The sequence below is a fragment of the Vulpes lagopus genome, chromosome 21, assembly GCF_018345385.1.
Source record: "Vulpes lagopus strain Blue_001 chromosome 21, ASM1834538v1, whole genome shotgun sequence".
Classification (NCBI taxonomy): Eukaryota; Metazoa; Chordata; class Mammalia; order Carnivora; family Canidae; genus Vulpes; species Vulpes lagopus.
In genome coordinates, this window is record NC_054844.1 from 32,811,481 (window position 1) to 32,836,685 (window position 25,205).

Sequence of the window (25,205 nt, forward strand, 5' to 3'; positions counted from 1 at the left end):
ATTAATGAAATGGCATATATGAAACACCTATAGTGCCCACTACCTATTAGACATTTATACATCTTAATTTTTTCCTTTGTTCTGTATTCTTAATTTTTAGTCTAAACTTTTATTATTATTTTCTTTTTAATATATATATCCCAAGTGAGATTATAAAACCTATAGAAGGGGGCAGGCCAGGTGGCTCAGCGGTTTAGCACTGCCTTCAGCCCAGGGCATAATCCTTGGGTCCAGGGATTGAGTCCCACATCAGGTTCCCTGCATGGAACTTGCTTTTCCCTCTGCCTGGGTCTCTGCCTCTCTCTGTGTGTCTCTCATGAATAAATAAATAAAATCTTAAAAAAAAAAAAACCTATAAGGGAAGAGAGTTATGTCTTGTGCATCTTTCAAACCTCCACAGATTATTCAGCATAATGCCCTATAGATAAATATCAGTTGCTATGTAATTATTGATTTAGTGATTACTTTAAGATTGATTTTTCCATATGTAGATAACATAATCTGCTTTTAAAATTTCCTGGTATGATTTTCTGCTATCATACTAATGTTATTATTCTGAGCAGAGCTTGGCAAAGAGAGGAGATAAAATTCTAATCCATATATTTGCATTTTGATTACTGAATCACCGATCAGTTGATAACACTTAAATTGCTTAGAAATTTTCATGAACACTTGAAAGGATGGGTTTCCTTCTCAGAAATGGTGAGGCAAGGATATATTTGTATATATTGCAGTGAAAAGAACTAAAGAAACTTAAATTTGAACTTCAGATCGCCACTGACACCTGTCAGAGTATAGCCAAGCCATTTAATGTTCTTCATGTAGCAAAAGGGGTAAGAATGAAAAGATTTTATAACAATCAGAGAAAATATGTGTATAATAGGAGTCCTTTAACTTAAAAAATTCACTTACTTAAAAAAAATTGGAAAACAAGAGAAAGAACCATATCCTCAGAGATAAGCTTTATTAACATCTTTAGATATTTTGAAGTCATAAGTATATAATTTTTAACACCTTATTTTTTTCACTTCATCTTACGTTGTGTTGAATTTTGAAACTTTACATGCCACAAATTCTTCAAAAATGTTATTCTAACATTATGCCTTATATAATTTGGCCATTTTTCATGGTTACATAAGTTATATTTTCTAATGTTTGATTTAAAAGTAATGTTCAACATCTTTGTCATAACCCCATATTTGTGTACAGTTTTCCAGAATATAAGCTAGGAAAATTTGTAAGATTCTTACTTTTTATATTTATGCCCTTGATATTTGCTACTTCAACATTTCTTTATTCATCTAAACTTGAAATACCTCTACAGACCCATGATTTCTATACAGCTATTATGTTATATATGGTCACACTTGAGTGCAGCCCAGGGCTATTGTGAATAGCACATACTTTATCTATTGCATGAGTCTATTGGCTGCATCCCCCCAGTACTCAACTTAATTGTTTTCTCTACTCCGTGGTCCACATTAATCTCCCTTTACTGCAGCGCTACAATAAATCCATAGATTTCCTAACATCGAACCATCCTTTTACCCAAAAGAGTATTAATTTATTTTGGATCTTGGTTGTTAGGATTTTATTTATTACTTAGCACTATGGCCAATTCTGTATATTTTTTTCCTTTTTGTCCTTTGTTAGATTTGGTGTCAGAGCTATAGTTTTAGGTTTATACAACAAAAGTGGTAGCTTAATCATCTCCTACATGGTACAATGAAAACCTGGGAAAATTAAAGTTATATCTGACAACAAACTGTCATAATATAATTCAGTAGCTAATATTTTAGAGGACAGAATCAGCATTCAAATTTATTACAATAACCATAACACTGAGCTCAAACCAACAAGTTTCAGAAATAAATACAAAATTTCCTCTTTTACACTTAAAAATATAATTCTATACATTTGGGTGGTAAGGAGCTGACTGGAAACCAGCTGCACATGTGGGAAGAGAAGTGTTATACACACCACCACAGTGCACCAGCTGCTAATGAAGCTAGCTAGCATCACATCGTGTTCAGAAAAAACAGAAGAGTGGCACTTTTCTCACCATGTTTCTGAGGTTCTTTCACAGCTGGAAATTCTATTACATGAAGGACTTGTACAATATGTATGATTTCTGCTGTTGGGGCCCACATTTGGTTGATCTTTGGCACTTGACATATCCAGCTGATGCCCTTTGCTGCCTCTAAGAGTAACACAGAAGAACCACGAGTGCCAGTGAGTTTCTCTAGCAGTTTTTTGAGGAAGATAGACTTACTGGATAGGAAGCCACATTCCTTTCTTATACCAAGTGAACTGTTTCCACCATTATAGTACTATCCCTTTGTTCTCATGACTTGATCCCTAGGTTAGAGCTTCCAATCATGGTCAGTGGACTACTTAACCTAACAGGAACTCACCCTTCTCTCTGTGCACAACTAAGTCCCATAGGAAACTAGAGCAGACTTTGCCCTTTTCTCCCTGTTCATGCCTCTTGGCCATCTCAGGGCAGTTCAGTCCCCAGGCCCTGACAGCACTGGAAATATCTGGGATTCCGCACTCAGTAACCTCCAAACAGGAAAGCAGAGTCAGCATCTCACATTCAAAATCATTTGCAAATCTCAAGGGAGGATTTTCTGTCTACCTCTCCTACCCCTACAATCACCCAACAGATGAGGGGGAGCAGTATAAATCTCTTATTTCACCATAAATTCTTCCCTCCAGCTCACTTTCTGAAGCTTCTTTTTAAATTTCTTCTGTTAAAAGATCCCATAAAACCAGTTCTGCTTGTTTCCCACCAAACAATGCCCTATCTCAAATTTAAGGGAGGCTGCTTTGCAGCAAATAAGGGCTAGTCTTCCCTCCACAGAATTCCTGACTTTTTCTTTTAGACACAACTGATAAAAGAGGCTTTCACTAGTCTATGGCTGAGGTTAGGAAGGAACATTTTCCTCAAATTTTTATTTTGTATCGTCACAACAATTTTTATTACTTGTTGGATTTAGAACTAATTTTCTCACCATGTCATTGTACTACCTCCAGAAATGGTTTATCACCTATTCAAGCAGTAAGTATGGGCAGTGTTACTGCTTACCTGTTACCCCTCAATACATCCAAATTCCTACTGTTTCACTTATCAATGCTCTCGTGGCCAAAGCTGGGCCATTTTCCCTAGCAGGCCAATTAAAATACATATGGGCACTGTTTGTTTTCTTTTGAAACAGGGACATTGATTCAATTATCAGATTAGTCCAGGGATAAATTTGGTAGGAACTAAGAAACACAAGTAGATTACTTCCTTAAATATTATAAACATAAACTTGTATTTCTTTTCTTTATTCCAAAGTCTATAACATTCACTTATGTTCGTAATCATATTTCACAACCTTCACATGATGCCTGTGACATAGGTAGCTTGTATAGGTTCACAGTGCATTAGTAGTAAAACTACAAAGATAATACAGATACTATTTTGTTAAGATACACAAGAATTGACTCTGGTGGTATACTACATATCACAAAATAACCTACCTTCTAGAATCTTCCCGCTGAGCACTTGCAAAAGTTGATGATTCATTATGGGAGGAGGGAAGGCTATACTGAAATGAAATAAGGATTGAAACTTCTGAAGATGCAGCCTAATCAACCCACAGATGTTGCAAGTCACTTGCTATGTGATCAGCACTGTTTGGAGTTTCATGGGTGATGCATAAGAACATAAAATGTGATTCATCAAAGATCTCATAATCCATGGAAGGGGATAGAATTAACCTGAAGAATTATTAGAAAAAAATTAATGGTTAGAGTGTAACAGCATGCTGACCATAGGAATTCAGAGGATGGTGTCCTACGACAGTGATTCCTCTAGAAAACATCATGTGAGCTCAGCTTGGAAAGAGGAGAAAGGGCTAGGCTCAGCTCTCAGCTCTTCCACTCACTCTATATTCTGGAGGGAAATATAACCTCTTTGAATTAGGCATGGCTAGAGTGGTGGAACAAGGAGGCAATGTCTATTTTACTCACCTCAAAATCTGTGAGGATTAAATAAAATGTTCATATAAAATACCTAGACTGCTTGGTGAAAAAGAAAAAAACACATTCAATCACTATCATTTCTCTTTCTCCTCTTTGAAATAGCTAAAATCTGGATGTGTAAAGGAAGAAACTTGAAGTATTCAAGAAGATAGAGACAGAAAAATATTGTAAAACAAAACACAAGTAGGAATGAACAGAGTAAGTGCAGACAACACTGGAGAAACAAGCTTACCTATGGAGCAATGGGAACAATAAATTCTTAATTTCCAAAGATCTCCTCTTTCTACTTTCTATCTTGACTTTGTCATCATCATTTTTGGATTTCATATTTCTTAGTTATGAGGTCTTGACTGCTTTTGTTTTACATTTTCTTCAGTTATAGTTGTTTGTTTTTATTCTCCATAAACTTTGACAGAGTACCTTGCATATTGATCCTTAGGGAATGTAAATATTTATTTAGCACCTTCTGTGTGAATAAATTCAAGTTGTACAGATAACACGAAAGCAGATCATGAAGCATGTTGGACTTGGACATCAAATTTTGATACTGATGGGATGGAAAAGAGTGCCTCTCCCTCCTTTTCACTCTAAGGCATACATCATGCTCTGCAGTTCTTTAAAAAACAGCACGAGCTAGGCTATGTCATCCTTAATGCTTTTAGGTGGCCTCCTCTTCCTGGAATAACTCCTCTGCCCTTCATCGTATCCATTGGGAAAATATCTACTCTTATTTCAATGCTCAACCGAATGAAACCTTTCCTGGCTTTCTTCTTCCCCACCTTCTCAGGTTGATTATGCCAGTTCTTTTCTACTTCCCCTGAACGCAGTACTTATTCTTATCATTGTATTATAATACATTATTGCCTCTGTTCATATCTGTGTCTATTAGATTAGAAATTTAAATACTGAATGGGAGAAGGGGAGGAAGGAATCGCACGTGGGTAAATTTAGATCATTTTTATTTTACATACCTAATAAATGTTCTGCAGTTCAGGATTTTACTTAGATGCATGCAAAATGAGAAAATATTCAGTATTTTAACAAAAATAAAGAATTTAGTATAATATCTGTATCATTACACAAAGAAGAAACCAACTGAGATAAATATGCTCTTTGAGCAGCATTTTTTTGTGAGTGTTTTTTAGTTTTGCCTGAGAGACAGCAACATTATTTTTGTATTGCTGAAGTGCTTTGAGAGCAATGCCCCGGTGACAGCATAAACAAAATACAAAGGCCAGTTTGTTTTTATATCTAAATGGGGGATTGTTGGTGAAGAGTTGTGCCAGCCAGTACAGAGTGGAATAGTGTTTTATTCCTCTCAAGATAGATGGATAGCTGAATTGCCTGAGTTCCTGCTGTTTTATACTCTGCCCCTTGAATTTGAAAATGAATAACTGCCCTTTTTTTTTTGAATGGGTAGCGAGAAAATATATAATTTAAATAAAACTGAACTGATAATATTGTCGTTAAAAAATATGTCCACTCAGTATTTTACCTACGCGATATGCCAAAAATATTAAATGTCTTATTTGTTTAATGTTTTATTTTTTAGTAAATCATTACATTATTTAAATAATGCACAATTTGCTAGTGTGCTACACTATTAAAATGTTGTTCCTTCAGGTGAAGTGAATTAACTTTTACTTCATTGCTAAAGCTATTAGTTGAAACTTTTTGCTGGGAGATAATTTAATAAATTCAACCCTTATCTTTTGAGCATCACAGTGAAAAGTCTCTGTGGGAGATAGAAATAAAAAGAAACCATAGTGCCCATAATCAGGGAGCTCTCAACAAACAGAGAAAAATTATTTCATGTACAGAGGATTATGACACAGAGGGATACAAGGAAGATACAATGACTATGAGAACAGAGAAGAGAAAGTACTTCCCATAGAAATGAATAATTGGCTTCGCAAAATGATGGAACTTGAAAAATGAGTCTCACAAATGAGGAGGGAGGAATTAGAAGAGAGAAATTGAATCAGATTATGGAAATCCCTAATTATCAAGAGATACTTTTTTCTTTATAGATATAAAGTAGTTGTGATGGTTATTTCTTATGTGTCAATTGACTAAGCTACAGTGCCCAGTTATTTAATAAAATACTAATCTAGATGTTGGTGTGAAGGTATTTTGTATGTGTGGTTAGCATCTAAAATCAGTTGACTTTAAGTAAAGCAGATTACCATCCATAATGTCGGGGGATTTTATCCAATCAGTTGAAGGCCTTAAAAAGAGAAAATGCTGAAGTTTTGCAGAGAAGAAATTTGCCTTAAGTCTGCAGCATTAACTCCTGCCAAGTTTCTAGCCTTCTGGGCTACCCTAGGGGTTTCTTACTTGTCTACTGCACACCCATAATCATGTGAACCAATTCCTTAAAATAAATGTCTTTAAATATATATACATACATATATTTATAATATATTTATATATTAACCTATTTGTCCTTAAATTTATTTAAAAAAATTTTTTTAAGGATTTTATTTACTTATTCATGAGAGACACAGAGAGAGAAGCAGATATAGACAGAGGGAGAAGCAGGCTCCCCATGGGGAGCCTAATGCGGTACTTGACTCCAGGCCCCAGGACCATGACTCCCAGCGAAAGGCAGACACTCAACCACTGAGCCACCCAGGTGCCCCTATACATATATATTTTATACTATACATATATGTTCTGGATTTGGTACATACACACATCTCATACATATGTAAGTGTGTGTATATATATATATGCATATATATGTAGTATAGGAGTGTATGTATGTATATGTGTGTATGTGTGTATGTAGTATAGGGGTGTGTGTGGATATATATACGGTATTGTTTCTCTGGAACATCCACGCTGAATTCGGAGTTATTAAAAATTTTAAAGAAAACTAGGTTTATAACTTTTGTAGCAGACATAAAGTGTTTTTTTTTTTACATTAAGTCTTATAATTTTAAGCTTTTATTGAACACCAATTTATGCCAGGTTTTTGCTACATATATGGAGTATAATACAGCATAAAACTTAATGCCAGTTTTAGTGATTTTCTGTGCTCTTGTAAAGCATGCAATTGTGCTAAGTTTTTTTTTTCAAATTATTTCATTTAGCCAATCAATGCAACATTCCTATAAGATAGATATTATTTGTGTGGCTATTATTATATTTCTAATTTGACAGAAAAATAAAATTAAATGTGAGGCCCAGGACCAAACCTCAGGCTGTAGCATATGAAACGTTGTATATTTAACCACTAAAATTCATGTCTTCTAACATAAAACAATTTGACTGTGGTCAATGATCAGTGAATAGAATAAAACTATGTTTTTAAGTATTCATAAAAGATAACAAACAGCTATGTTTGTTATAGAAAAACTCTTTAAACAAAGAGGGTTTCTTCAGTTGTACGAGATTGATGACTTAAACAGTAAAAGTAGAAAGGCAGCTTAAATCATGATGACCAGATTCTAGAAAAGTTAAAGCAATCATGATATTTTCAAAACCTGACAGTAAACTTCAACCAGATTTTACAAACTTGCCTCACGCTATTATAGTAGTGCTATTCAAAGTATGATTTTAAGATTCCCAGCAGCTGCATGCCCCGTAGCTTGATAGAAATACAAATTTGGGGGCTTTATGCCAGATTTCGTATATCAGAATTTCTCAGAGTGGGACCTGAGAGACCGTGTTTTAAAAGAGCTTCCCAAGAGATCCATGTTAACTTTGAAAAAAACTGCACTACAGCAACAGGGACCAGCAAAGAGTCTTGTGATGCCGAGGCAAGCTTCTCCAGGAAAGCAGAATGAAGAAATCAAGCTGGAGTTAACTAGAATTAATAATGGTTGATCAGTGTTCTGACTGGTCTCAAATATAAGATGAGAATCTGGGACAAAAATAAATTTAGGAGGGAAAGAACTTAACTAGGGATATGGAGAGGATGAAACTCTCATTCAAGGGAAGATGTGTTTGGACACAAAGTCAGAACAGGTGACATAGCATTAGTAAAAGAGGTCAGGATGATATACATCAAGAATCAAAGAAGAATTAAAGATTAGGGCAGACTTGGCAAAGCAAAGAGGGTAAAATCAAAGAATAAAGAAACACTTTATTTTAGAGAGAAACTAAAAATGTTAGAATCCATAGCCAAAGATCTGAAGTTGAATATAAACTATTTGGAAGCAGGAAGACCAGATATATTAGGCCAACCCTATAATAGGTGCCAGTTCTCCATCCTAAAGAATCATGTCTTAATAGCTAATACAATTGATTAGTAGCTGAAGCGCCTGAGTGTCTCAGTTGGTTAATCGTCTGCCTTCAGCTCAGGTCATGATCCCAGGGTCCTGGGATTGAGCCCCACATCAAGCCCCACATTGGGCTTTTTGCTCAGCAGGGAACATGCTTCTCCCTCTTCCCTCTGCCTGCCACTCCCCCTGCTTGTACACATTCTCTCTCTCTCTCTTTCTCTCTCTCAATCCCAAATAAAATCTTTAAAAACAACAACAACAAAAACCCAATTGGTAAGTAGCTAATATAATAACAAATTGTGCCATTGATTCAATCATTTATGAATTCAAAATACATTTTTGGTATCCTCTATATGCCAAATACAGTGATAAATAAACAGAGATAAAATGTGAGACAAATGTGATCTCTGCCATCAGTAGAGTTAAGTATTAAGCAATCATACAAGTGAGTAATTATCATTGCCATAAGTGGTACCCAGAAAAAGTGCAGTTATCGTGAGAATGAATGAATTACAAGATACCTAACATAGCCTGAAAGGAGGAAGGTTAAACCAGAGAATGAATTCCCAAAGAAACATTACCCAGGGAAGTAATTTTCTAAAAAAACTTTTAAGGTACAACCCTACAGATGAGATGAAGTTGATGAAGAACTGAGGAAAAAGCATGCTAGGCTAAGAGAACAGTCTGTGCAGCGTGTGCACATTAGTATAGAACAGGAAAATGACCAGGGTGATTGGAATGTAGTGAATGATGGGAGAATAGTATGAGATGGGATTAGTGATGATAGAGACCTGCTATGTCCTGTTGAAGACATAGAATAGCATCCTAATTGAAATAGGATTTTAAGCCAGTAAATAATAGGATGACATTTTCATTTAAAAAATATCCTTCTTGGGCATTTGATATGGGTTATGTAGGGAAATCTTTTAGGAACTTACTATAATCCATCAGGCAAGGGATGATGATGAGTTGGAATAGGTTAATGGCAATGGTGAGAGAAAGAAGTAGATAGATTCAGTATATATTTACCAAGTACAAACCAACAAGCTAGTGGCCATAGAGGAAGAAGAAAATATAAAGTATCACATCTAGGTTTCTGATGTAAATAGAGACAGGAACCATTAACTAGAATAGGGAAAAATGGAGGAAATAAATTTTGGGAGAAAACTCATGAATTCAATTGCAGACTGCCTGAGTTTGAGATGCCTGTTAGTTACCTAAGTGTAAATTTAAAGTATATCAGTAGATTGATGAGCTGGAACTCAGAAAAGACATTTTGCCTGAAGATATAAGTTTGGATTCATTATACATGATTGGTCAAGTTATTAGAGGGTATAAAAATGCCTGGGAGGAGAGAATGAAAGGAGAAGAGTTTTCTTATATTTTAATCTTTTAAGGATGATAATAAAAAGTATTGCATTGGCAAAGGAGACTGAAAAGGAATGAACAGAGAAGCAAGAGGTAAAGGCAGTAAGTTTGTGTCCCAGAAGCCAGTTGTAAAGATGTCCAAGTAAGGAGTCAGTAAATGTGTGACAGAAAGCCAAGGGGTTAAAAGGAATGATGTGCAAGGGACTGACCAATTCACTACCCTCGATTTTTGTATATTGATTGTACTTTCTTAGTCAATCTCAATTATTGTGCCACACCCATTGATGTTTTTGAAGTCAGAAACCTGAGTGTCATTCTTAACATCTTCTCACTGAACTCCCACATACAACCTGCATCTTTAGCATCTTTAAAGTACCAAAAAGAGAGGAAATCCCTATCAATCTAGAATTCTATACTAGCAAAAAATCTCTCAAAAATGCAGATTAATACTTTTCTTCAAATCAACTAAAGCTAAACAGATATATTGCCTTTAGACCTGCACCATAAGTGATGGCAGAGGAAGTTCTTCAGGCAGAAGGCAAATGATAGCAGATGATGTTCACTGGAGTTATGCAGCACAGAGGCCCAGCATACTAAAGCCCATTTTCTATCTACTGTACTTTTGAATCAGAAGCTATAAACAGTATGAACATAAACCCAAGTATCATTCTAACCTATTTTCTAACTTTTTATGGATTTATAAATAGACATCAGTAAATTAAATTAATGTATGTCTGAGGTTATTGCAGCATTATTAAAAGAAGTCCATGAGGGTTGGTTGTAGGAATTATTAGATTTGATAAATCATGTAAAGTACTTGAGAAAATGCCTAGCATAAGTACATCTCAGTGTTCATAAGCTATTATTATTTGATGATGAATATGTAATCCAATCTATTACCTATAATAAAATCTATTATTTGATGTTTTATACACAATTGGTATTTGTATGCACAATAAATCTATTATTGAGTAGTTACTTTATAACATATATATGATAAAGTATATTCCTTCATAGAATTTGAACTAAGATGACCTGTTTCACCATGATGGGGTATTAAAATAGGGTCTTACTATGCTTAATATTTAAATGACTTTAAATCCCTGATAAGGAGGTTTTTCCTCAGCATTAAAGAATTAGAAAAAATATAATAATCAGCAAACACTTTAAAAATGTATTTATATCATTTTTTTTGTCAGAGAATTACTTTCCTGTGGGAGATAGTATTTTCTTTTTTTGCAGGGGAGATAGTGTTTTTCTGAGTCATTAAGATCTGATAAAAGTACTCAGAAAATCTGAATTTATTGATCAATCAACAAACATTTATTATAAACCTATTTTATGCAAGCCTTATGCTAGATATATTTGATTTAGCAGCATAAAACAGCATATATATGATCTAGCTTTCGGGAGTTAATGCAATAATGGTAACTAACAGCTTTTAATTTTCGCCATGTTGAGGCACTATGTCAGGTAAGGTTTCTCTTGTTATTCTCTTTTTTTCCCCATGTTCTTGCATTTAGTCAATCCTCACAGTTTTCTTATGATAGAATTATTATTTTGTTAGTAATATTTTTACTTGACAAAGATATTGAGATTTTAGGAAGTTAAGTAATTTGGTTATGGACAAATAGTAAGTGTAAACACAATACTAAGCACCAGGATGTAGGAAATGAGAACTTATTCTCTTATCTGTTAGATATACTGCCTCTCTCTATATATATAACTCATTGGGAAGTCAAGGAAGATATAGTTGAAAATATGAATACAAGGTAGGAGAAAAATGCTCTTTAATTTTTCTTTTTTTAAACAACAATCTCTGCTGTTAAGCATTAGTTATGGAATTATTAAATTAAAAAAGCAGTAAAAAGCTTATTTACCAATTGAAGTTTCCCAATTTTGATGAAGAAGGAAAGTGACAGTTTAATCTTTGAAAGTGCAGAAATAGATCACACCCTGGAAACCAGAAGTTAGAAAAGTCAAAGACATCAGGGTTTTTTGTTTTTTGTTTTTTGTTTTTTTTAACATTTTTGGCAATCATCTCCACACCAGATTTGAAAACATTAGCTTTAAACTACCGGAAATTTAGGAGTCAGCTAGGAAAATTCTCAAAGGACTAAAGAGAATCTCCCTGGAGAAAGCAAAGTGAAAACAATAGCTAGAGTTATTAGAATTAATAACAGTTAATCAGTGTTCTGTCTTAGGCTGAACCTAAGTAGGAATATAAGACAACTGAGAATTCAAGTAGGTCAGGGTATAGGTAGGGTTGTGGAGAGAATAAAATTTTCCCACTTAAGAATAAATGAGTTTGGACACAAAATCAGAGCAGACTGTTCAGCATGGGTAACAATAGGTCAAAGTCTACTGACCTGTACAGGTTTGACAAGCTAGGAGGGCAGAATTCTGGGACAGAAACAAGTAGTGATTTTTTTTTAGAAAAGCTTAATACATAAGTATTCTTAGCTAAAGTTCTGAAGTTGGAATTCAACCATTTATTCAAAGGCAGGCAACTCAATTCTATCTGGTCAACTCTATCACAGTGGCTGACAATTCAAACCTAAAGAATCAGATCCTCTGATACAAGCACACACTGTGCCATTGATTCATTCATCCATGTGTTCAGCAAATATCATCTATGTGCCAGTCACAGTGATGAACATCAAACTTGTGATAAATGAAAGGCAAATGAGACAAATACGGTCTCTGGTATAGTAAAAATCATATTATAATGGAAAGTTAGGGATTAAATGCATAATTAATTACAATTTAGATCAGCTATAAAGGAAAGTTACTGAGTATTGTGAGATGAATCATAGGAAGAAACTATCCTAGTTTGCAAAGGCGTCTAATAAAGGATAGAGCTTGAAAGACGAGTCAATTAGCAAAGCAAATATTTGGAGAAATTTCCTAACGGAAGGGGAATAACCTCTTTAAGTGGAAGAAACAGAGAGATGGATGACCAGTGTGGCTGGAATGTAGTAAAGCTAGAGGATTAATTTGGGGACCATAGGACATTATATGCAATGTTGAAGATTTTTAATATCTTAACTGTAGTGGGAAAACACTCAATATTTTTATTCCAGTAAATAATATAATGACATTTTTATTTTTACTTATTTATTTTTAAAGATTTTATTTATTTATTCATGAGAGATACACAGAGAGAGGCAGAGACATAGGCAGAGGGAAAAGCAAGCTACCCGCATGGAGCCTGATGCGGGACTCAATCCCAGGACCCCAGGATCACAACCTTAGCCAAAGGTAGATGCTCAACCACTAAGCCACCCAGGTACCCTGACATTTGCATTTTAAAAATATTCTTCTGGTATTCTTAGATGGCATTTTGTGTGGATTAGCAGGCACAAGAGTGGATCTGGAGAGATCACCTATAAAGCTATTTCAATAGTCTAAGCAGGAAATGATGATAGCTTGAACTTGGTTATTGACAATAAAGATAGAAAAAAATAAATGAATTCATTATATAATTAGAAAGTAGAAAACAGAGTTGTAGCCATAGACTTTAGAAATGAGTACATGGTGTAGGGTAGTGCCATTCACCAGGATAGGAAGGACAAGAGGAAGACCCACTTTGGAAAAATATTGAGAATTCAGTTATCACAGAGTGAGATAACCAAGTGGAAATATGAAGTTGACATGCTTACACTTCAGAAAAGATATCTTGACTACAGACAAAGTTTGAGTTCTTGAGCATATATATGTTCTTTCAAGTATAAAAGATATCTTATCTTAGCTTCTGGCATGAGCAGATGAATGGATGATAATATCATTTCCTAGCATAGAGATGAAAAAGGATAACCAAATTTAGGAAAAATAAGCTGAGTTCATTTGTGAACTGCCTGAGTTTGAGATACTTGTGAGATACCCAAGTATAAACATTAAGCATATATAGCGCTGATGGATCTGCAGTTCAGGAAAAACATCTCAGAGACACAAGTTTGAAATCATTACACATAATCTGTTAAGTTATGTGAGTGGATGAGAATATTTAGTAGAAAATGAGGAAAGTTGATAAGAGGACAGGGAAGAAGAGAGAAAACTTTACAGATATTTAAGGGGAAATAAAGTAAATGAGCTGATAATGAGGGAGAAATGCCAGAGAAGCAAGGAAGTAACAAGATGAGTATGGTATCCCAGGATTCAAATAAATAAATGTTTTGGCTATTAGAGATTTGATAGAACACTGAAAAGGCAAGAAAGAGGAAGTAAAGTAAACATATACAGTTCACTGTTTTCTATCATTTTATATTTACTCTAACTTTTGGATAATCAGTTTTAGTTGTTGTTGTCAACATCCACTGATTTTTCAGGGTAGAAATCTTGGTGTTCTAAATATTGCTTCTTTTATCCTCCACATAGACTCAGTCAGCAAATCCTATCAAGTCCATCTCAGAAAACTGTTTGATCTCTCCTTGCCTCATTATGCTTATAGTTAATGTCTCCTTTCAGATTCAGTTTATTTGCATCATTTGATTACAACATACACAAATGTTTATTTATTTGAGTAACCTCTACCCCCAATGTAGGTCTTGAACTCAGGATACAAAGATCAAGAGCCACATGCTCTGCTGATTAAGCCAGCCAGGCATCCTTTCCCATTTTTAAGTGACTGTGATATACATTTTAAAGCTTCATCTCCTCAGACATTGTCCAATCCTAAAATATCCTTGTCCCTATTTTATTGTATCTGTTTCAATTGACTATTTGCTCTCTCGATATGGAACACAGTTTCTTGTTTCTTTTTATACCCTTCAGTATTTTTTATTGTACACTGTAGGTTGTATATAAAAGGACAATAGACACTACAATAGTAATATTTTTAATCATATACTATATATTGGATAATTGAATTTCAATTTAAAAAAATTTAAAAAGGAGAAAAAGTAATACTATTTATCAACTAGAATAAAACATGATCCTTCTTTTTTCAGGTCAATAGTCTAAACATATGAGTCAATGAAATTTGTGGTAGATCCAGATGGAGACTTTATTGCCATTTTGGTTAAATCTAATTTACAACTAATTTCAGATACTTTAAAGGGTAATAAAAAGACTTCAACTTCAATAGCACTTGAGATATGAGTGTACAGAGCTCCAGCAGAGCTCTGATGTTGGACATTTCCAAAGAGCTAGCTTAAAAAAAAAATCTAAAGATGCTTCTAGGCTGTCCAAAAGCTGGTGCCACTGTCTTCTCAAGTTTAAGTTTCCTGCTGTACTCAAATCAAAGCCTATGGATTTCAAAGATTCGGAGGTAGTCCTATAAGTATTCCAAATTTAAAAGGATTTGAAGATCCTAATTAAGACTGGCTAGGAGTGGACCTTCCAACATCCTTCTCATATACTGGCAGACACTCACTATCATTCTATGTTCCTGTTTTTTTTTTTAAGTGGAATCTGTAATACTGTAGTATTTTCTATCTCACTCTCTTAAACCCTTGTATTCTTCTTAAATTATTGTTATTTAAATATTTTTAGGTGGCCACCTTACTAACCTATTCAACTATAGCAAAAGTGTATACTGGATTGATTTTATATGTGTAATTATTTTATCATTTAAAATTTCTTTTAATATTATTGTGGAAGAAGGAAGAACAATCAGATAGTTTAAAGCATATTTATAGCTAATGCTATATTGTTCTATGAATCAATGAAGAGATGCTGACTTCTATGTTTTTTCTAAACTCTTTGTTTACCTGGATGATATAACCATCTTTGAAAGTATCCTGACTTTTCCCCTAGTTCTTAATAGGAGAAAAATACAGATCTCTTATGATAAATATCCTCAAACATTCCTTTAGGTTCAGTTATTTTTCAGTTGGCCAAGAGAGTTTACTACAACTCAGTTTTTGCCTATCCATATTGGTAACATTAGTTGAATTTTGAAGGAATATTTTTAAAATCAAAATTCAAAAACCATATTGGAGCTGGTTAGAGATAGTTGGTTTACAACTTTCTAGACACTGAAATCCAAGCTGAGATGTGCTGTTAAATGTTTAACCACTGGCGTTCGAGGGGAAAAGAAAAAGTCCTGTTTTTTAGCATTTGCTGATTTTGTTCCTGTAATTATTTTCACCAACGTTGGTTTCAACTAGCAACACGATGTTATTGAACATAGAGTTAGAGGTGCTCAATAGCACACTATTGTATAGCATTTTTATCATACAGATAGAATAGGTGTAAACAATTTCTAAAGCATTGATAATAGTAAAATGTATAGGAAGTGATATATTTTGAGTATTTGTCTTTTTAAAATATATTTAAATGTAAATTCATATCATTTATTTATAAAGAATAACTGTACTTAATAATTGTCTTGCAAAATTCCTGAAAATTAAAACAGACTCTTAAAAGCTGGATGGGTTAGTTCTAATATACCACTGATTCTAAATCTTTTGGGATAAGTACTGAGCTGGAATTTGACCCATAGCCCACATCAATGAATATCTGTGAAGGAAGGACTCAAGTCAATATTAGTTGGATCAGAAGAAAGTCAGGTATTCTTCGCATTCACACTTTCATGCCCCAAACTAATTTTTCTCTCCCCTCCATTTCATAACCTGTTTTTCCTTGTGTCACTAATTGGGATTATTTCCCAAACATAATTATTACTGGCTTATACAATGGCCTCTCTAACCAAGAGCTTTGCATCTCTGTGCTAAGAAGGCACTTTAGATCGTATGTTATCCTTATAAATTGAAACTTGTAGACCCTACACTTATCTACTTTAATTTAAATCCTCATGCATTTCAGCAAAGTATCACTTTGTTCCCTAAGATCCCTATAATCCACTCTCTAAAACTAAAATACCAGTTGTATTTTCAAGATACTTTTATGAGTGCCTCTTTAATTTCATAGGACAGATGTCTGTGATGAAATCTTCTCCAGGAAATTACAGTTGCAAATTTAAAGATAAAACTTTTTATGAAAAAGCAAAGTTGATCACCCCATGTAATAACTCCACAAAAACAAATATTTCACAAAAGAATTTACTAGTACATTAATATCCTGCCTTGAGACCTACGTTATGGTAGAAAGTAAAATGTGTTCTGAAGTATTTATCTCAAGAGAAACTTATGCAAAATTGTTTTATTAAATGAAAAGTATAATAGTTACATTTTACATGTTGAAACTATGGTCAAATAAAAATAGGAGTGTGAATAGAGTGTGAAACACTTGTGCAAATTTATATTTGAAATAGTTCTATGTCTGTAGATTTCTGCATCACTACAGGTTGGTTGTATAAAAAAATCTAATCTATGTTGTTATCAATCAGAACAGTGGCTATTTTGGGTGGGTGGTGGAGGGTGGAGGGGAGAATACAGGGCCTGTGGGACTCAAATAATAGATTATTTGTTGATCAGAGTGCAGGTGACATAGCTATGTCATTTTGTGGAAGTTTAGCAAATTGTATAGTCACCTGTACACTAAAGTGAAATATAGTATAATTCAAGTTTTAAAATATTTGTGCACATGTGCATATCTCACATGAATGTTCACAATATATACTTGTGCCCTATAATCATGATGTAGTTATTTTAAAAATACATGTATTTAGAAGTTTTTAAATTAGTGCCTTTTTAGTGATAATGAGGCTAAAACTTATATAAAGTTCTTAAAAGGTGTTTATATTTTCAAGATAATATACAATCAAATATTATAGTAAATGTATCATCCATTTTGTTGTTGGCATTATTCATTAATAAATTAATAAAGTTAGCCTTTTTTCCCCATTAAATCTTTTTGAAGAATTAACTCATGTGTTGAAACTTAAAAATCCTAAAAGACCTAAGACAATACAGACTTCTGTTGAATAAAAATTGAGACACAGTGAGGTATGCCTAAATTATCTTGAAAATAGAAATATATTTGGACCAAACTATTTTGCAAATATTTAAATTTGTTACCAGAGAAGAAAAGCAGACCAGTAGGATGTAATTTTTAAAGATCTTCCCTAATGTGTATCTAGAGACAGACTGGCACATACCCAGAGCTGTTTAGGGAATCTCATAAGTTAGAACTAGTTGCTGATATCTCTTGCCTTGAAGTTAGTCACTTCAAGATCATTGAGTCACTTAAAAGGAAAACGTGCCATAAATACATGATGAGGATTAAGGAGTGCACTTGTGCTAAGTACTGGGTATTGCATGGAAGTGTTGAATCACTATGTTGTACACCTGAAACTAATATTATACTGTATGTTAAATAACTGGAACTTAAATAAAAACTGTAAAAAAATCTACTTCTCTGAAAATAACTAAACGTAAATAGGATTAAATAAGGATTATAATAGTTATTTGGGAGATATAATACCTTCACAGACTTAAAAGGCTTTAAATTATATTTTTCAATTATGCCTGTAACCATTAGTAAGATACTTAGTACCTTCATTTTACAGGGAGATTGAACTACAAATGGGTCATTTTATGACATCTGGGAAGCCATGGCAGTATACTGATATCTGTAAACTAACTGAATATTGAGAGAATAGTGAGTATTTTAATAGAACTAAGGAATCCAATGTTACAAAGACAATGTATAAGTAATAACAAATTTTTGAGACATATTAAGAAACATATTCCCTATGTTTTTTTCATCCTCTTTATTTCACTGAATTTATTTCTTGATGACTGAAGAGTGTTTAAAGTGGAATTGGATGTCATTTGTAGTATTTTTTTTTTCCTTTTGGTTACCATCTTGGAAAGGGAAGTGTGAACCGGAAAAAACAGAGAGAGAGAGAGAATCCAACTGCAAAGAGCTTTGTGAACTCTCTTTTTAATTTTTTCCCTCACTTTTAAAATTCATTCTTAATATCTCAAATATTTATTTTTTTAAAGATTTTATTTTTTTATTCATGAGAGACACACAGAGAGAGAGAGCGAGAGAGGCAGAGACACAGGCAGAGGGAGAAGCAGGCTCCATGCAGGGAGACCAACACAGGACTTGATCCCAGGACTCCAGGATCATGCCCTGGGCCGAAGGCAGGCAGGCGCTAAACTGCTAAGCCACCCAGGGATTCCCAGTATCTCAAATATTTAGGTAATATCTAACTCTCAAATATTTAGATAATATGAAAAGCAAAACAAAAATATGTGTGCCCACTACCAGTTTAATAAATAAAGATATAGGCAAATAAGTCCTAATATATACTCCTCCCCAATCACACCCTTCATCCTCTCCCCAGAAATAATTACAATCTTGAATTTGGTATTTATATACTACTTAATTTTCACCTATCTACATATATTTTTTCTACATATATTTTTAGACAAAATATAATATCATGCTGTCTTGCTTGTTTTTAAATTTTATATAATTGAGATTGTGATGTATGAGTTTTATTTTTTTCCTCAGCATTTAGCTTGTGCACTCCATCTATGCTGATACTTGTAGCTCTTTTTATTTACTTCTTAGTGAACTTTAAGAATGTTGTAAACAGATGTTATAGTGTAATAAACATGGTCTTTGGTCATATGGAACTTAAATTCCATCTTATTTTAAATATTCATAGAGTATTGATAGTACGTGCAACATACAAATTCAGTGAAACCTGAACTTGTTTTCAAATTTGTCAAACATTAAGGTCGATTTTAGTTCCATTACACCACTCAGTTTCTTTAAATATCCCACCACCTCCATAAAACATTTCCTAATACTCTATGGGCAGTTGGTAATGCCAGTATTTCTTCTGTTACTATGTCTCATCTAGGGAAATAAAAATAAGAATTAACACTTACCTAGAAGTCATTTAGCGTATTGGTGCAGTGCCCTTTAGTAATTATCTCATTTGCATATCTTAACATATATCAAAGTGATATATGTTATATATTCATCACTCTGTATGTATGTGTTTACCTGTTATCATCACTAAAGTGTGACTGCTTTGGAGGCAGCCACTGACCTAGCATCTGGTAAAATTCCTTTCTTGTAGAAGGTACATGATATGTTTAATTAAATGAATGTATTATGATTAGGAGATGATAATAATATTGATAGGACAGAGCAAGAAAAGAAGGAATGTCTTAAATCTCAGAACAAAAGCACTCTGCTCCTACATCCCTGAGCTCAGAAATGTAGAAACTTTGGTTAGGCTGAATTATTTTCCTAATGCTACATGGCATTATGTTTTCTTATAATTGATATAAATTATGTGTTTTTCCAAATGGCAGTAGTCAGGTAGTCTAGTTATATATTTTAATAGCACAAATTTAACAGGCTAAATATGCTTTGATTTTTTTGCAAATTTTGATTCATTTTATTGACCTTATTGTACATTACAGAGTTTACTTTATATTCTACATGCATTATAAATTTAAAATATTGGAAAAACCTCTTGATCTGCAAAGAGATCAAATTCATCTAAAATCACGTTCTTTGTTTTCCATCCATTTGAAAAAATCGGTTAAGTGTATCTCTTAGGCATAGCCAGACTTCTGGAAAGTGGAAGTTGGTTGTTGTTATAGCCTTTGGCTTTGTTTTATCTGAGAGTATAATTGACAACTTTTCCACCAGTTGTTCCCCTTCATGACGTACTTGCAGCTCCCACTCTGATGTTTTAGGGATTTACCACCCCTCTAGCTTTTCTCCTGCCATATTCTTCTTTGCAGACTTCTAGTGTTGGTCTCTTCTAGGTCATGAAGTGTTTCTATGTGTGTTTCTCATATTTCTCCCCACCTTTAAGACAATTGAATTTGAAAATTCACCAAGTGGATACACAATTGCTATCTTCATTTTAGATTTGGGTCTTGAGTATTTGTATCGGAGAAAAGATACTTATTTTCTTCTCACTCACTGCAAAAGGGAGAGATGAACTAAGTTTTTCCTATGCATAGTTATGCATTATCCAATCATGGCATTTCAGAGAGGTTAAATTTCTAATGCTTCTAATTCTAATACGTAGTTATTTTAGTTTATGTGAGTTTATATCTCCTGAATGATTGTACTCTGTATCCCCATACCTGATAAGTTACATTTTAAAGTTTTCAGTTTCTACTATTTTTAAATGTTATCTTCATACAAAATTGCTTCTGTAGGTGATTAAGTTGAGAAAACTCTAGGCAGAATATTAATCCTTAGCTATAACTTCTGTAATTTTTTAAATGTTTGAGGTCTTTCAATCTTCATTGAAAGAATAAAGGATATTACTTAGGTAAATATTTAAAATAAAGGCTACTATGTAGTCCACTTGAAGTGTATTAGATTAGAGGCAATATATATAAATGTTTAAGTAGAATTGCCTAACGTAGAACAAAACATTTTGGAGTATGGGATATATAATATACATAGTAACTGGGTGGTTAATTTCTCAGACTGCCATATAGAATATTGTAGCATAATCTTGAATAAGTAGGTGCAATTACCTTTTCTATGACCTAACAGGCATGCTCTTATATGCATTGGAAGAAGTGTTTCCCTGAACATCCCTGAACTCCATTCCACTCCTAGTACCTTCACAGGCTGCTATCAATTGCTACTGGTTTAATTACTGAAAGTCACTGTGATCCTGCTTTCTCCAAGGCTGAATTGCTCCCAGTTACTAATTATGTAACTGTTAGAAGGGAAACCTTGAGTATACTTTGACAGTTTTTCTCTAGGCTAGCCCCAAGATACGAACTTGAAGTTTTCACTTGGGTCTTATAAATGTCAGGTGTGACAACATAGAACTGTGATAATTGTGTGTGCATATGTGGTATCTATGGGTAAATAAAAAAGAGGCTGTGGAAAGACACAACATTAGGTTTCTGAATGATCTTAATAACATCATATTTAGTCCTTTTTTGGTAGATAAATAAAGCTTCACTAATTTTTACACTGAGCATACTTTGGGAAATAGACAAACGTTTACATACATTTGCTATTTTTATATGTTTTTTCCACTATGGTTTTTTTTTCACAAAAATTATGACATTTTAAAATGCTACCTGTGTTTTCCCTTGATGAATATTAGCATAATGAAATGCACATTTTGTTTTAAAGCCTGCTTTTTTGAGGCAGTGAAAAAAAGAGTAATAGAAACCATGATGTGTTCTTAGAAGCTTAAATTCTAAGAAATAGACTCTCAGAACTACTGGCACTCCCAGAAAAAAAAGGTACTTACCATCCAAAATACTTAACAATGATGAACAAATGTATCCCCATGATGATTAAAAAAAAATCTCTTCCACATTATTCAGATGAAAAATTAATTATTTTAAATAAAAGTCTTCTAAGAAAAGTTATCCATATGAATCTAGATAAAAATTTCCTATGATTTGTAGCCATATATCATCATCTGTTTTTTTTTCCTTAATTTTCAGATTAGCCTGTTGATTTTTCAAAAATGGCAGGAGAAAAAAAAACAACTCTGTATATCTCACTTTTAATATAAAATATTCAGTCTAAATCTGCAGAAAGTATGTCTTTTGAATAAAAGAAGACAGATACTACAGTGTTTCTGCCAGAGAGTCCAGTTTAAACATTCTGCAGTATGCAAATGTTATCTTGTCTATGTGAGTGTTTTACCCGAGTGGCTGTTGCAGGGTTGGAGCATTCTCCCTGTGATTTAGGTTGTAATTTTATTTGTGGAAATAAACCAATTGCGGAGCTTCAATTGTCTTAGCGATGAGGTGATCAATAGCCCATTACTGGATAGAACAGTGGCTACAGGAAGTGCATTGAAGATTTTAATGCATGAATTATGCATGCGGTGCTCATTCTTTAGTCTCCGAACAGAATGACAGGGTTTGTGAAGTCGCCTCAGATAGTTTCTTGCATTAAGTGACTGCAGTGAAATGCTTAATATTTTCAAGCATAGAAGCAGCATTGACTCGGGCCAGCCGAATTTGGAAGATGTAAATCCCCCAGCTCCCAGCACAGAATGCTTTATTTGAAAGTATTGCTATGTAGGGAGCCAGCTTCACTGTCATCTAACCTGCTCTCCCCAGAAGGTTGGCTGAAGGATGGGAGCGGCTGTGCCTGCCTCTGAGGTCACAGCTTGAAGTCCTTTTAACTTGCTTTCTGCAGCAGGAGAGAGGCGTATTGTGGTATCACTGTGGCTGCATTTATTCAAATGCATAATTTGCAATAAATCCTGTACCCAGAACAACAGATAACTCAGCGTATCAGGTAAGTGCAAGGTTTTTCTCTCGGTTAGGTAATTGTAAGTGAGAATGTGCTGAGTTAGGATAACGGTGATGCAGTATTAGTAAGGTTGACTCAGATCTCAGTTTTCGGAGGTAGTGTCAGGGTTCTGAATTGTTTTGTTGATTGAAAGGGGAATTTATATTTTTGACAGTATTGTGCCATAAGGTGTTTTATTTGCATGCAAAAGCTTTTCAAGAATGTGCCAGAGCTCAGATGTGTGTGTGTGTCTTGGATAGATAGCCTGCAAATGGGGAGGGGCAGCACTGAGCGTGAGCTGAATCAAAAAAAAAAAAAAAAAAAAAAATCTCCTTCTGGAGAAGTTTAAGCAGGGCTGTGGTATTCCTTTGGCTCAGATTATTTCCTTCATGTCAACATTTTAAAATTATGGTGAAGGATGTTGGTAGACACCCAAAATGTTCAGTCCTTCTCCCAGAAGTAGAGGATAACACTGAGGTACTCAAACTCAAATACGGTGTTGCATACAAATTGAACAGATGGAATTGAAATAATTTGGAATAGCATGTCCTTGAAGGAAGACCTTGTTGTCAGAAAACAGTTTGGCTTCTACCTGGATTGTTTTGTTTTCTTTCCTCCTGTCCAGTGTGTGTTACTCTAAAAAGAATGGATAGATAGTATATTTTGAAATTTACACAAAAAAGTTGTATTTTTTGTTGATGCTTTAAAAATTAAGCTTATGTAATTGTTGAACCCACTATGTAAAATTCACCAAAACTCTGAAAAACTGAAAAGTAATAATATTAATAATAATAACAATAATAATATACTCTATTTGCCAGTCTTTGTAAATTAAAGCTGCTTGCTTAAATATCATGGCAAAAAATTAATAAGTATGTAAATTATGTGTTGTATGATATGAATTCCTCAACATCTCTTTAGGGTGAGAAAATAGCATTAAAAAAATTCATTAAGAAACTCTAGATATAGTAAAATGTTTTAATGATGATTTTAAACAGTAAACATATTCTAATACTGTCTATATACATGCAGTATTAGTATATATACACACATATACCTATAAGTGCACATGTTTATGCACACACATATATACTATAATTTGTAAAACATAACATGTACAATATAGCATGTATGTATAGGTAATGTATGTATAGGTAATGTAATGTATGTATAGGTAACCTCAAGTATGATGCTAAGTTTTAAAAAATACATTTACTAAATAATCTATCAAGAACCAGTAATAGGGCAGCCTGGGTGGCTCAGCGGTTTAGCGTTGCCTTCAACCCAGGGCCTGATCCTGGAGACCCGGGATCAAGTCCCACTTCGGGCTCCCTGCATGGAGCCTGCTTCTCCCTCTGCTTGTGTCTGCCTCTCTCTCTCTCTCTCTCTCTCTCTCTCTCTGTGTGTGTGTGTGTGCCTGTCATGAGAAAATAAATTTTAAAAATCTTTAAAAAAAAGAACCAGTAATAGATATGCTCAGTATGCCTTGTGAAGTAGGCATCACTTATTAAAAAAAAAAAAGGAAAGAAATACAGAGCAATGATTAATAAGAGCACAGGAAAACTACTTTTCAAACATTTCACAACGTATTTCAATTCTGCTGCGGTATTACTCTGTTGAGTTTCCTTTCAACTGCCTGGTAGTATGGTGCCACAGAACTTACATTGTAGAACATGTTTAAATCTGCAAAGCTGAAATGGTTTAGGCACAGGATGAAACTCAGACGTTGAGTTTCTCCTCAGAGAGGGGAAGATAGGAAGCAGAAGTAACTGCCTATACATTTTAGAGTTCTCCTGATGCTGAGTCATGGTGTTCAGTTCTGCTCAAATGCCTCCTGGCTGAGGTGGCCCATTAATAGCTAGTAAGATGGAATTGAAAGGAAAATGAGAAAGAATAGAGGAGGCAGAAACTTAAAGATATTTATTACCTAACAACATACTAAATTCTGAGTAATGAGTATAATGGCAGCACTACTTGTTGGATCTAGCTGAGGTGACAGCAGGTGAAGAAAAGCCCCCATGCTGGATGACAAGATCATAGCAGTAAAATTAATGGGCTAACATGGTGAGATTGTATAAACAAAGGGTCCACATAGCACTGCACTTGTTAAACCTTTCTGTCATTGTTCTAGTCTCAAACCTAACCCTACTCAATATCATTGAAAATACATGATGGTTAGATAAAGAACATTTCCTGGATCATGTGAGGGAAATCTGGAATGAGATGCTCTCAGTTCCTAATTTCCACAGTAGTTGTAATTAATTCTTGTAGATTGTCAGTATGAGAAACTAACAAGAGATTAATGAGAATATTTGAATATTAACCACAATATAGGACCTGAGACACCAAAATTAGTTTAGGTCATGATTATTATGACAAAGCATAATCATATTACATGAAGTTAGGGAGGAGACTGAAGATACAAAAAGGATGTAATAAAAGGAAAGATGGAATGAGGAACCCATA

At 34.0% G+C, this 25,205-nt stretch overlaps 1 protein-coding gene across 4 annotated transcripts in view; it reads left to right on the forward strand.

Annotated features, from left to right (window-relative positions):
* CNTN1 (contactin 1) overlaps positions 1-25,205 on the forward strand; it is a 348,668-nt gene that overhangs the window by 97,278 nt on the left and 226,185 nt on the right. Inside the window, exon 1 of one of the 4 annotated variants that reach the window (XM_041736679.1) lies at positions 22,352-22,745. The exons of the other annotated variants lie outside the window; for them this stretch is intronic. The gene's annotated coding sequence lies outside the window, so the exon portion shown is untranslated. Of the gene's footprint in view, positions 1-22,351; positions 22,746-25,205 lie in introns of those variants that run through there. 4 annotated transcript variants of the gene reach the window in all.